The sequence below is a fragment of the Petaurus breviceps genome, unplaced genomic scaffold, assembly GCF_028583685.1.
Source record: "Petaurus breviceps papuanus isolate PSGF00001 unplaced genomic scaffold, PetGlider_PUasm1.0 90845, whole genome shotgun sequence".
NCBI classification, from domain to species: domain Eukaryota; kingdom Metazoa; phylum Chordata; class Mammalia; order Diprotodontia; family Petauridae; genus Petaurus; species Petaurus breviceps.
Genome location: NW_027187359.1, coordinates 11,559,048 through 11,574,354, shown reverse-complemented (window position 1 = coordinate 11,574,354; position 15,307 = coordinate 11,559,048).

Genomic DNA, 15,307 nt, shown 5'->3' with positions numbered 1-15,307 from the left:
ACACACACACACACACACACACACACACACACACACACACACACACATCCTACTAGCCATTACAGCCTGAATTTTTTTTCCCATTGAATAGATTCCTATAGGACTAGGCAACCAAGACATTAATCCCAGATAAGCCCCCACAATGTAACAAATGAGGAAACTTCCTTCTATATGGGAACACCAGGATAATTACCCCAGATTCAGGTGTTCTGTGGATCCATAATCATTCAAAAGCATATCTTATTTTTAGCCATTACCAACATGTATGTATGCATGTGTACACATACATATATGTATATACATATCACATACATATATGTGTGGGTGTGTATTTCTTTTAGTCAATCAGAAAATGATTAATTCAAAGCAAGACACATAGGATAGGGGCGGCCAGGTAGCACAGCAAGTAAGAGCACCGGCTCCAGTGTTGAGAAGACCTGGAGATCGAATCCCAGGCTCAGACACTTAGCACCCACCCAGAAACACCTGGCCGTGTAACCTTGAGCAAGTTACTTAACCCCAATTGCTTAGGGGCGGCCAGGTGGCTCAGCGAGTAAGAGCACCGGCTCCAGTGTCGGGATGACCTGGATCAAATCCGGGCTCAGATACTCAGCACCACACCCAGAAATAACTGGCCGTGTAACCTTGAGCAAGTTACTTAACCTCAATTGCTCTAAAAAAAAAAAAAAGACACATAGGATATCTCAAAAGTCTGAGAGCAGTTCTAAGCTTTAGCTGCACAATGAAATAGCGCAGTATGAAGAGTTCTGATAGAAGTTACCCCTCTACCTCATAAACCTGGAAAACACTATCTGACTAATATAAACGCCTCCAGTGTGGAGACTTGATATATAAGGAAATACATGTGGCTAGGGCGCATATGTAGATTCACCAATATCTTTCAGTGGTATCATCATGCTGGCCTCAATGGACCTGTTCCCATCTCCAGTAGGAACTTTGCTACATGGGAACCTGGTGATTTGTCATGCTGTTCAGTACATATCACATAGATTCTGCTGGGTGCTGTTACTTGGCTAGTCTTCAGTTATCTTATGAGAGCTAATGGTTATGCGAGTCTCTGCTAAATGTTGCTTCATTGATTTTAGATGGTTTCGTGATTGTTGATGGGTCTCTGTTGGCCATTGCTTTCTGCTATCACTTTCTAGGTTTGATCTCTTCAAGGGCTCTCTGACAGTCATATCAGCTCTATTCTGTTAGAGTACAGTGGTTAGAATCTTTCCCTGATCAAGCAGACTGAGAACTCCTTAGTTATAACCATCTCATCCACTTAAGAAAAGCCAGGTAGCGTGTCCCCATGCTAAAATTAATCCTTTTTTCCCCTTTGTACCTACATCTGGGTGAAGATTGGAGCCCTGTGTTCCAGACAATTATCTCATTCAGGGTTAGACACTTTCTTATAGCACTAGAAAGTGTCTAACCCTAACGAACATGTAAATGAACTTAAGCCAGGGAGAAAAAAATTAAACTAGGGCACCTGGGTCACTGTTCTCAAAGCCAATATTCCTGCCTTAATTTGCATAGTTGTCAGGACCACCCAACTTCCCCTTTCCTCTGTTCTGCTTTGGTGCTACATTTTGTTCAGCAAAGCAAGCTTACTATGTTCCCTATCCTAACAGGAAAGAAAGGTGGAAACTACTTGTATGATACTTGAGCTAACCGCTGCTGCTTATCTCACAGCATGTGTGAATGGAGTGGGAAATTTTTTTTCCACATAAAGTCAAGGAGGTTGATGCCTTCCTTCACTGGGGGTATTAGAGAAAAGGTGTGATGAACGGGTTCTTTGTTATGAAACCACTTTCAATCTATGTTCAAAGAGATGTTCTATGCAGGGGATACTGGGGTTTGTAGGCAACAACTTCTGAAAGGCTTCGTTATCTAAGGCTGCAGGAGCTAAAGCCTTTACTGGGATGTTGCTAGGGGCAACCTCATCTAAAGACAGGGAAGTCATTGTGTGTAAATTAGTTTAAGCAAATTATACCCAGACAGCAGCTCTTGCTGGTACAAGGACTTCTCCAAAAGAAAAACTCAAGGAGGAAAGGAAAAGTTAGAGAGTTCTGACTAGAAAAACTCTAGACATCAGGGTTTTTAGGCTATCAGTGTAGGAATGCCTTACAAAACTTCTTTCTCATTTTTCTTCAGTCTCTGTGGAGGGCATAAGGGATAGTGGAGGGCAAAAAGCTGATTGAAAGTATTAGAAAGGCATACAGGATTCACTTCTGAGAGGGAAGACAAAGGTCTTGGAAACTGAGGACAGCTGCCCAGAAGCCACAGTTTTATTCTCTGGGTGAATTGTAAAGTAACATGCATTTTTGTTGTTCTGTCCTTTTAGCTGTATTCAGCTCTGCACAACCCCATTTGAGTTTTCTTGGCAAGGATACTGGAGTGGTTTGCCATTTCTTTCTCTAATTAATTTTATAGATGAGGAAACTGAGGCAAACAGGGTTACATGATTTGCTCAGGCACACACAGCTAGTAAGTGTCTGAAGTTGGATTTGAATTCAGGTTTTCCTGACTTCAGGCCTGGAATGCTATTCATTGTACCACCTACCTATTAAGTTTGAAAGATATTGAAAGAGGTAAAGAAAAGTGAGAAAGATAAATTATAGTTGTGCTTATTTAGTAATAATAACAATTTTTATTAAAAAAATATCTGTTTTATTGTTTACTGGTTCTAGATTACTGTTTTAATAATTACATAATGTATACACACATATATGAAAAATTCCCAATTGTAATTGGATCTAAAATAAAGTACATTTTTTGTAGTTAAGACTAATGATAGCACTATTCCTTTTACTTGTTGAATTTATACTCATTTTTACCCTGTGTAGGGTACTGTGCTCTGCTGTAATCTAGAGGAGATGCAAAGTTTAATTAACCAGAATCCCTAACCTCATAAGTTACAGTTTAGTAGTAAACATAAAAAAATAACAAAAGTATGGAGTACTTTTGTGCTATAAGAAATGACGAGCAGGATGGTACCAAAAAAAACTGGGAAGACATATGTGAACTGATGCAAAGTGTAGAGAGCAGAGCCAAGAAATCATTATACAATATTGTATGATGATCATTTGTGAATGACTTAGCTATTCTGAGCAATATAATAATCCAACACAGTTCCTAAGGGCTCATACAGAAAATACTGTCTTCCACCAGAGAAGGACCTGATGGAGTCATAATGAAGATCTAAGTCTGCTTTTTAAATGTTATTTTTCTTTTCTTTTTGGTTTGTATTTTCTTTTGCAACATGGCTAATATGGAAATAGTCTTCACATGATTGTACCTGTATAATCTATATATATCAAAGTGCTTGCCTTCTCCAGGATAGGGGAGAGAGGGAATTTGGAAGTAAAAAATGATTTCAAAAATGTTAAAACTTGGTTTTTACATGTAATTGAGAAAAAATAAAATAAAAAACATTGTTTAAAAATAATGAAAGTACAAAGGAAAATGTATTGGAAATGTACTAAACAAAGTACTTAAGAAGTATGAAGTAGAAAAGGTCATTGTCAAGGAGAAGGAAAGCTTTATGAAGGAAATGACATTTTGGGCTTTGACAAATGGGCAATAATTCAACAAGTGAAGAGAGGGTTGAAGACATCCAAAATGTAAAGACAACATAAACAAAGGCACTTGGGGGGGGGGATATTTGGAAAGTAGAAAATTTCCCATTTTTGGTAGAGCATAGCATTCATAACAGGGGATAGTATAAGATAAGGCTAGAAAACTGGGGAACAGTACATTGGGGAGCTAGGTGGTGCCATGGATAGAGTATTGGGCCTGGAGTCAGGAAGACCTGAGTACAAATCTGGCCTTAGACACTAACTGTATGACCTTGGGCAAGTCACTTTATCCTGTTTGCCTCAGTATCCTCATCTATGAAATGAACTGGAGAAGGAAATGGCAAACCACTCCAGTACTTCTGCCAAGAAAACTCCAAAGGGGTTCCAAAAGAGTCAGACACGACTGAAAGGACTAAACAACAGCAGAGTTCAGATTGTAGAGGGCTTTGAATACTCATCCAAAGAGTTTGAACTTATTTGTTAGGCAATAGGGAGCCACTAAAGATTTCTGAAGAGAATAGTGATGTGACCAGAAAAGTCATAAAGAAATTTATTCTGGCAATGATATGAAAATTAGATTAGAGTGGATGAAGAGTAGTGATAAAAAGACCTGTTGGGGCCTAATGTGGGATTTATATTACTAGAGTGACAGTGGTAGGATTAAAGGAATGAATAGATGGATCTGAGAGATATTATGTAGGTAGAATTAACAAGACTTGGTAATCTTTTAGAAAAGAGAGATGAGGGAGGGAAAGAAGTCAAATATAGCCCTAGGGGTATGAACATGAGTCATTAAACATTTATTAAGTGCCTACTGTGTACTAGGGACTGTGCTAAGATCTGAAGATTAAAAAAAAGGCAAAAGACAATCCCTGACTTCAAGGAACTAGCAATCTAATAGTGGAGGCAACAAGCAAAAAATGTGTACAAAAGGAACTGTGTGTAGGATTAATGAGAAATAATTAATAGATGGAAGGCACTGGAATTAAGAGGGATTGTGAAAGTCTTCCTATATAAAATGGAATTTTGTTAGGACTTAAAGGAAGCCAGGGAAAAGTCAGAGATGAGGAGGGAAAGCATTCCAAGCAAGGGGGAGCATCCTGAAAAAATGTCCAGAGCTGATACCTAGTATCTTGTTCTTGGAGCAGCCAGGAGGCCATTGTCACAGGGCTGAAGAGTATTTGTAGAGGAGCAAGGTATAAAAAGACTAGAAAGGTAGGAGGGTCTAGATTATGAAGGGCTTTGAATGACAGAGGATTTTGTATTTGATTCTAGAGGCAATAAATGGACCAATGATTTATTGGGGGAAGGAGGGTCAGAAGAGGGAAGGACTTTCAATTGGTAACAACTGTAACCCATTCATGCCTTAGTCTGTGGCATCTTTGAGACTAGGTAAATATTGGTGCCACTGATGGAAATAGTGAAGTCATATTAAAGAATGGTAGGGGCCTGATAGGACCAGAATTTTCCTAAGGAGCCTCTTTCTTCCAAAAAGAGGATCAAAATGACATCACTATGTTAGTATCAAGTTACAGTATGCTTGACTGTGGCTGATCAGACCAATACTAGCTCAGAAGGCTCTACCACAGGTCAGGCACAGATAGACAATATAAACATTTGTAGTAAATTCTCTAAAGTTGTACATCTCACATTTCTTTGAAGCTACTTAAGTTCTGCTTTGCTCATAGAGCACAGTGCCTGCTTTGATGCAGGCATCCCATGCTGGGCAGTTCTTTGACAGCATCAACCATGTCACACAATCAATTCCAAAGTTCTTCAGAGAGACCTTGAGAATGTCCTTGTATAGCTTCTTCTGCCCACCATGTGAGTGCATTCCTTTCATGAGTTCTCTGTAAAAATAGTCTTTTAGTTAAGTATATATGTGGCATTCAAACAACATGACCAGCCCTTTGGAGTTACTCTTTCTGCTATAGAGTTTGAAAGCTTGGCAGTCTAGCTTGAGAAAGGACCCAACATGGGAAAGCTTTTATCTAAAAGAAGAACAGCTGCTTCTGGGACCTGACCCTGGCTTCCCTCATCATCTAAGAGCCTAAAATGTCCCAGATGCCTAGAGTCTGGATCTCTCAGATTTGATGAGTTCCTAAAACCATTTATTAGTGATAGCTGATCAGTATTATAACCCAAACCACCTGCTGGTCAGACACATTTCAATGAAAAATGAGAGAGGTCAAATCTACCAAAAACTGAAGCTAAGTGCTACCGTATCCTTGTAGTGTTAGGGCAAAGTAAACCTGTCTTTTCTCTCGCTGATGTTTTGCTGACTTTTGAGTGCCTTATTTTGTCACAAAATAGAACCTGTACAGTAATGAATGCTGTTAGAGCCACTCCTTCAATAAGAGAGAAGGACATTAAGTGTGTTCTGGACATGTTGACTTAAGTATTGTTCCATTTGCAGTATTGGTAAAAAATCCAGGTGGAGAAGTGAAGTGGATAGTTGGAGGTGCAGATACGGAACTCAGAAGATAGGCCGGGCTAGAGAGACACACATGGGAACCATCTGCAGAGAAGTTATAATTGAGAGTAAACCAGTTTGCCAAGAGAGAGATAATGTAGAGGTTCAAGAATAAAACTTTGAGGAGTCAACTGTAAGCCACTGGATTTATCTTTTAGGTGATCATGGGTGAACCTGACGAAACAGGTTCAATAGAATGGGAGAGAGGCAGAAATGAAAATTTAATGGAAGAATAATAAATATGGGTAAGGAAGTGAAGGCATTTGGTGTAGTTTTTGGGTTGTTTTTTTTAGATATTTGATAGTGACAGTATATTGATCTGGTCTATGGATATGAGTCAGAACTCAGAAAGAAAAAAACCCTTTCCCGGATTGCTTTTAAGAGGAAGGATAGCCCTTAGCTTAAACATGCCAACTTAGTTCCTTCCCACCAATGCTAGTTACACAAAAAATCATTACAAATAGCTTATAGGAAATAATTCCATTTTGTCCAATCAAAATAGTAAACACAAATTGATAAAATTCCCACAGATTGGAATATATCATAAAGCAAGGGTCAAGAAACCAGCACCACAAGTCTAAGTCCTGTCCAGCAGCCTGTCTTTTAACTGGAGAGCTAAGAATGATTTTTGTATTTTTAAATAAAGCTTTATTATAATAAAATATGTCAAAACCACTCTTAGCTTAGCTGTACAAAAACAGGCTGCAGGCAGGTTTGGTCTTTGGCTGTGGTTTGTCATTCCGTGCCATGAAGTACACAAGAGTGAATGACATCTACATCTGAGAGTGTGATAGTAACTCAGCTCCAACTAAGAGAGAAGGCTTGATCTCACTCAAGGAGGTACGTCCTAGCAGTCTTTTGGGAGACAACCTGGAAATCAGGGACATGTTAAGGAAGTGGTTTTCCCTACTTGTGGGCTGCTTCTCTCTTCTCATTCCTCCCAGAGTTTCTGGAATCAGCTCACGCAAGTCCCTTAAGTCATGTAAGCAGTAGAATGTTCAGCATTTTCTCTATCAGGACTTCCTCTGCACATAAAGTGTACGATACAGGGCTGTGCCTCCTTAACTTGACTCGATGGGAACCAGTTTGCACAACTAATGTGGAGGAAATACTGTCTACTTAGTGGGAGTCTGCATCATTGGGTGAAAATACCTATATGCACAAAGTAGGCTAACAAAGTGAACCAGATATATTAAAGCAAGGAGGCAAATTTGACCTTATAGCTACTTACTGAGAATTGGCAGAATGATACCAGTGTCTGAAAAATCGCTCTGGAAATGTACAGTTACTCAAAAGCAACAGGATAGATGTGAGGGGGTGGGACAGGGGAGAGTACATGGGATAGTATCATATATTAAGAATACGTATTCCTGTGACAAAATCCTAGAAATGGATATGGTAAGAGAGAGAAGCATGGGGGAGAGCAAATGGGTGAGGACAAGTAGGGAAGAGACACAGAAGCAATATTCTCCTATAATTATACTGCAGACCACTGTAATGGGAATGCAAATTTGGAAGATCTTCCCTGCCCCTAGGCTAAAATGCACCTGAAGCCTGGGGAGGGAGGCTTGTTTTTCAGTAGATACTTCTTGATTGGCTAGTGAGTCAATAAGGTTGTTACATTTTCTGAGCCAGGAGAAGGCTATATAAGCCCTGATGTGTACCTTTGTTTTGGGACTCACTTTGAGAAGTGTTCTGTGATTTGATCTGAATTCTGGGAAGCCGTTGTTGAGAGTCCCCCGGCTTTGAAAAACCCAGAATGTGGAAACCCAGATGTTGACTGGGTATGGATGTAATGGTTGGACAGTTTGGAAATCTGTCTACTTGATGTTTCTGTCTTGATAATTATGCCTGTATACTTTGAGGTTCAGGGTGCTGACCTTTTCTCCTGAACAAGGTAAACGATATATGTCTGACTGATTAAAGTAAGCTTGTTAACCCATTTTAAGTTGCTTTCCTTTAACAAAGCAGATCCAAGAACCTGTGGTAGCTGCAAACCCTGAGGACGCTTGGGGTGCTTGCTGCTACAACCACCTAGACAAAAAAAAAAGAAATTACATGAATGATTTGGAAAACATATAAGCCTCTCACAGAAGCTTGTCTGTTAATTCTCTCTGTCTCTCTATCTCTGTCTGTCTGTCTCTGTCTCTCTCTTCTCGTCAAGAAGAACAGCAAATCATTTCTTTCCAAAGGTTGAGGAATCAAAAAAGAAGGGAAATTCAATTCATGAGCTTTTTTAGCAACTGAGAGAAATGATGCAATCTTAGGTGAACTAACCATTCTATCTTCAAATATCTGATTAGGAAGGAGAATCAAGAAGTTTGCAACAATCAGTCATGAACCAATGATTTGGGGAGAGTTTTAAAAGTTCTAGAAAAAGCAGTGATAAAATCCTTTTGCCTTAAATTCTGCAGTGAAATTCATTTCAACTGATAGAGGAAATTCTAAAGGCTGACATTTTGAAGACTCGCAGAAAAATAATTTTGAAGATGAGGTAACAGGAATTGTAAAGAAATTGATGGTGTATACAGAGACAACTTCCCAACCAATTTGATTTTTAAAAAGACGTGTACAGGAGATGGAAACAAAGCAATAGAAGATCAATACAAAAGGGTGCCATGATCTCATTGGTACATAGTTATTTGCATGTTATATCCCTCATTGTATTGGGATATGTTTGAAAGCATAAGTTCTTTTACATCTTTGGTGCTTAGTACAGTGCCTGGCATTAGTAGGCATTTAATAAATGCTTATTGATTTGACTTAATTTGATCACTAAGGTTGAGAATGAGTTGAGCAAACCAAAGAAAACAACAAAAAAGCCACCAGACTTTTTGGGGAAAACAGGTTCTCAGAGAAGAGAAAGGACTCTTAACACCTCACTGAGATGATACAATGAGGACTGATAAAAGGGAGAAGACAGTTTTCTTCTCTTTTCTTTGCTAAAGGAAATGATATTTGGACTGGAAAGGACAGAACAAAAATAGCTAAATGAGCGATGATATTCAAAATAAGTAAGAAGGTATAAGAGAGCAATGAGATATTCTTCATGAGTTCAATTCTCTGTTTCCAGTTAAACTAATTCATAGGATACTGAAAGAATTGAGAGATGTGATTGCCAATCATCTTTAAAATACTGAGGAGAACGGGAGAAATGCTGCAGGACTGGAGAAGAGCAAATGTCTTCATTTCAAAAAAGGGAAGAGAATGTTGCCTCTGAACCATGGGCAAGTGAGCTTGAGTTATATTTCTGGCAAAATTCTGGAATATATTATTAAATCAATGGTTAATGAACAATTATAAAAGGAAGCTATGCTTACAGAGAGCCAGCATGACTTCATAGAGACTAGGTCATGCCTGAATAACCTTATTTCTTTTCTGACAGGGTTATAAAACTGGTAGATTAGGAAAATGTTGCAAATATAGTTTGCCTAGATTTTAGCAAAGCATTTGATAGATCCTGCCAAGCTGCTTTTGAAGAAAAGAGGGAAAGATGTAGACTAGACATGAATATAGTTAAGTTCAGAGCTTGTTAAATGGACAAATGTAATGAATAGGCATTAATGGTTCCATGTCATCATGGTAGAAGATCTCCATTAGAATACCCCCAGGGATTTATGCATGAACCTGTCCTATTTAATATTCTTACTAGGTCTTAGATGAAAGTAGAGGTAGAATGTTCATCAAATTTGCAGATGATACAAAAGCTAATAATGACAAGATCAAGATTCCAAAATACTTGACAGGTTAGAACACCAAACCAAATTTAGTAAAATGAGATTTAGTGGACATAACCATAAATCTTATTTCTGGGTTCCAAAAACCAACTTTAGAGGTATGAATTGGAAGAAGTTTGGATAGAAAAGTTTTTCTAGGAAGAAAAAAGTCCAGGCTTTTAGTGGACTGCAAGCCAAATATATTAGTAATGTGTTGTGGTAGCCAAGAAGGCTAAAGTGATCTTCCCAAGGCATTAAAAGATTTATAGCTTCAAGAAATAAGGAAATGATTCCACCATACTCTACCCAGGATAGATCATATCAAGAATATTGTGTTTATGGAAGGACTTACATAAACTGATGTTGAATGAAGTGAGCAGAACCAGGAGAACATTCTTTTTTTAAAATTAATTTGTTTATTTACTTTTAGTTTACAACATTCAGTTCTACAGTCCCTTGAGCTTCAAATTTTTTCCCCTCCTTCTCCTACCCCCCTCCCCATGGCGGCATGCAATCAAATATACTTTGTACAAATACCTTCACATTAAACATTAGTCAGGTTGTAAAGGATTATGACTGATGGAATGATCTGTGGGAAAGAGGAAACAAAACCACACAAGAAAAAGAAACAGAGCAGGTACTTTGTTTCAATCTGAATGCAGACTCCGCATCTCTTTCTCTGGATGTGGCTATCTTTTTTGTTAATGAGTCTTTTGGAGTTGTCTTATAACCTTATATTGCTGAGAGGAGCCCAGTCTATCAAAGTTAATTGTCACATGTACATAGTGTCTGTAAATGTGTACAGATTCAGGAGAACATTCTAATAGTAACATAGTAACAGCAACATCATGTGATGATCAACTATGATTAGCTCTTCTCAGCAGTACAATGATCCAAGACAGTCCCAAAATACTCCTGTTGGAAAATGCTATCCGTACCCAGAGAAAGAACTGATGGGATCTGAATGAGATCAAAGCATACTATTTTCACTTTATTTTTTCAGTTTTTTTTCTTTTGGTCTGTTTATTATTCTACAACATGACTAATATGGAAATATGTTTTACATGAGTACACATATATAACCTATATCAAATTGCTTACCATCTTAAGGTGGAAGAAGGGGAAGCAAGGAAGTAGAAAAATTTGGAACTCAAAATCTTATAAAAATTGTTAAAATTGTCTTTACATGTAATTGGAAAAGATTAAATACTATTTTCAAAAGAATATTGCTTCTTAGTTCTGGACACCACAATTTAGGAGAGACTCTGATAAGTTGGAGGCTATCCAGAGGAGGGCCACCATGAGGTTGGGGTCTTGAATCAAAGCTATATGAGTAATAATAATTGTGCTTTAAAGTTTGCAAAGCTTTTTACCAATGTTATCTCATTTGATCCTCACAAAAATCTTGGGAAGTAGGTGCTATTATTATCTTCATTTTATTTATTTATTTTGTTTTAGTTTTTTTTTGTTTTGTTTTGTTTTGCTTTTGCTTTTTGGAGGGCAATTGGGGTTAAGTATCCTGCCCAAAGTCACACAGCCAGTTTATTTTTTTGTGTGTGTGTTAAGTGTCTGAAGCTGCATCCAAACTCAGGTCCTTCTGACTCTGGGGCCGGCACTCTACTCACTGCGCCACCTAGCCGCCCCATATTATCTTCGTTTTAAAGAGGAGGTTACCAAGGCAAGTTAGGTGACTTCCTCGGGGTCATATAGCTAGGAAATGTCTGTGGCTGAGCCAGATCTTCCTGACTCCAGGTTCAGTGTTCTAGCCACTGTCCCATCTATCTGGCTTATTGAATATGAATGGAAATATTTGGGAAGACAGCCTGGAAAAGAAAAGAATTGGGGAGGGAGTTAGGGGAAATTATCACTATTTTTAAGAATTTGAAAGTCTGACAAGTGAAAAAATGTTGGATTTTTCTGTTTGGCTCCAGAAGGGCAGAACTAGAACTAACAAGATCAAAGCTGCATAGAGGAGAATTTGATTTGAGGAAATTTTTCTAAGCATGGAACTATTGAATGTATAATTTTGGATTCCTTCTATCCACCTTCAGGGCCCCTCTTCTCTCTCCTCATTCTATAGCCCCTCTTCAGCTTCATTTCCTTCCAAACTTCGCCTTCCTTTATACTAAGCCACTAAAGCCTTGTTCTGTTTATCAAAATGTAACCCTCGGCTCATAGCATCATCGCATGGAACTTTCCTCATTGGGCTGAGAAACCCTGTCCTAAAGTAAGGCTTGGGAGAAGAGGGGTACATAAACATTTTCCCCAACCCTTCAAAAATTCCCTCCACTACTCTGTCACAGTTCTGAACATTCCTACCAATCGGCATTCCTTTGAATTTTAGCTTAATAAGCTAATAATGCTAACTTAATAAATATTTAGTAGCTGACATTTACATAGGGATCTAAGGTTTGCACAGAGATTGTCTCATCTGATTTACACATTCTCAGAATAATCCCAAGGTAGATACTATAGGCATCCCCATTTTTCTTATGAGAAACCAGAGGCTCACAGAGATGAAGGGGATATTTCAAAGTCAAAGAGCTAGTGTCAGAGCCAAGTTTCCAACCTAAGTCTCAAGGGATTCATTCCATTACAACAGCTGTTGGGACAGCTGGTAAAATGCACCATTCATAAACCTCTTGCCCCACCCCCATCACAATCTCTTATCACTCCACTCTTTCCTGCTTTCCTAGGCCATCAACCCTACTCCTTTCACGATCCTGACCCAATGGTTAACCGGTTCAACTTCATACTGTCTTATATGATTAAATCTTTTGTCCTCTCTCTACTTATTTTTTTTTTCAAAACCCAATCCTGATTTACTCCTACTGTCTGCCATCTCTACTTTTACTCTTGTGCAATTGGTGGCATTTTGAAGGAAGTCACTCTTTAAACTTTAGTGAGCACATGTCTTTGTGATACTAATGACTATAAGATCATAGGATCATAGATTTAGAGCTAGAAGGGATATCAAAGGCTAACTAATCCAACTGCCCCATTTTACAGGTAAGGAAACTGAGGCAAAGGATTATTAAATCATATGTTCATGTTTTGACCTACTAAATCAAAAGCATTTTTATAGTCAAGAAACAATAAGCATTTTACCTTCTCAGCCCCTTTCAGTGATGGAGAAGGTACATCTTTCAGAACAACATGTCGTGGAAAATTACTTATGAATACCTGCCTGTTCTTCATTGATACCATCATTGAGAATGTCCTTAATACATGTAGGATATTCTCATACAAATTGTCTATAGATAGAAAAAAGGCATGTGTGTAATTGATGATACTGAGTCACCTTTTTATTAATAAGTTCAAATCTCTTTTCACAATTTTATAAAGTACAGATTTATTTCTCATTACTTCAAAATTTTATCATCTCTAACTCACATTTCCTTTATGCACATTTGTACTAATATGGCACTCTTTTCATCTTTGTTTTCTTTAGTGTAAGTTTTACTTCCTCTCTAAGCACATTTGGGACTGAGAATTCAAATATTGTGGATACAGTGCTCTTAATGATAAATAGAATCTCATTAAAAAAAAACTTTGCAGATCTTTTCCATTTTTCTTTTGTTTATTGTCCTTCCATCTTCATCCTTATTTGCAGGATAACTTTGTTTGGTCTTGGTCTCTTTATACTTTGAACTTTCCTTAAACAAGTTTTTACCCTCAACTACTTATCTCTGTTTTATGAGGTAATGCCACTCTTAATCTACTATCCATCTGCCTAAGATTTTTAAAAATGAATTTGTATTTTAAGCAATTGCCCTTGGCTGCCATATTTCTCTTCTTGGCAAACAAGCCAAGTGATTTCTGACTAAGATGCTTTTTGTGATCTTTTGACTTTCTTGCTGTGGCATTTGATTTATATAGGTTAAAATTATTCTCAATGGAATTATTGTAATTGATGTTTATATGATTTCTTGTGTTCAAATCCCATTTTTAAGAAGGCACTATGAAGGCAGTGCTTCATTACTAAATAAAGAAAATACTGCTTTACATGTTGTATGCTTTATAAAGAGCTCTAAATCTAGTTCAATTACATAAATATTAACTACATGTCATGTGCAAAAATGAAATAGTCCCTGTTCTCAAACTTTAATTCTGAGGTCATAAGAAGGGAAAGGTGGAGCATGTACCCAAGTGAGGAAATACAGAGTATGTGTAAAGTCATTTCAAGAGGTATTGAGGATTAATACATATCTGCAAAGCATACTTCAGCTGTACTTTGAAAGAAATTGAGGGGTCTATGAAGCAGTGGGGAATTAGGTATGCATTTCAGACATGTGATACCACTTGTGCCAAGCTATGGAGGTGGGGATGGAATATCATGTAAGGGGACACACAACACATTTTAGAAGGAGAAATTAAAGGTTTTTTTTTTACCATGATACTGATTGAATCCAAAATAATAGATTAATCAAGAATGAATTAATTGTAAATCTGTCTGATCAACTGTGTCCTAAAGACAACTAGATTAGTTTGATTCTGCTATTATCGATTACTTAGAAATTGACAAGTAAATGGTTGATATGATCTAACATATGAACAAAACTCAGGTCTTACATATCCCTTTCTTTTCCCCAGAGCTACTACACATTCCCAAGTGAGTGTATTAGTTTGTTCCTGCTCCAAGTCATAGAGAACAAAACAGAAAGCCATATATAGTACAATGGTCTGGGGCCATGTAAGGTCTTTTGAGAGAGATGCACTGCTAACTAAATTGATGGAAAAGTTTTTTTTTCTTTCATCTCCCCAACCAAAGTGAGTATTTAATAAAGGTAGGAAAACATGTGTATGGCAGCAAAGGATAAAAACAACAATTGTTACGGTAATAGCTCACTGTCTTCTTAATGTACCATACTTCAGCAAACATCAGGATTATTGTGTAAGACTTGTGAAGAACAGTTTGCTTTTATCTCTGCTGTTGTTTTTCTCTTCAGTAGAAGTGAAATTGTTTATAGTTTCCAGAATCTAGCTGCATCTCCTGGGTGTTTTGGTAAATACTTTTTAATTTGTGTGTGTGTGTGTTGTGCTTTGTGTATTTTGTGACTTTGGATAAATGATAGGATCATATTCTCTAAACTATAAGCCCCTTCCATGTTTAAGATGTGCATAGAGAAAGGGATGTCTCATATGGAAAAGACCCTATGTTGACTATGATAGTATATCAAATTCCTTGCCTTCACTACTACCATCTATGATCCTGGGGATATTTTCTATTTCACTCCCATCGCAGGTGATGAGCAGTAATACATCCTGAGAAAAATTATCTTGAGTAGTCAAAATTTCAGGCACAGTGATTTACAAGGGTGCATCTTTTATATGCCATTGGATCTGTGAATAGATTGGTGTAAATGCTCATTCCAACAATGCTGATCACATCACACCCCATCCATGTCTAACTATCCTTTACAGCTCACATCCATGTCCTCCCATATATTCACCCTAAAAGCCTTCCTTTCATTCTCTGAACATTCTGAAGACACCAGTGGAATATGTGGATTTAGGCTTTGGTTATCCCTCAT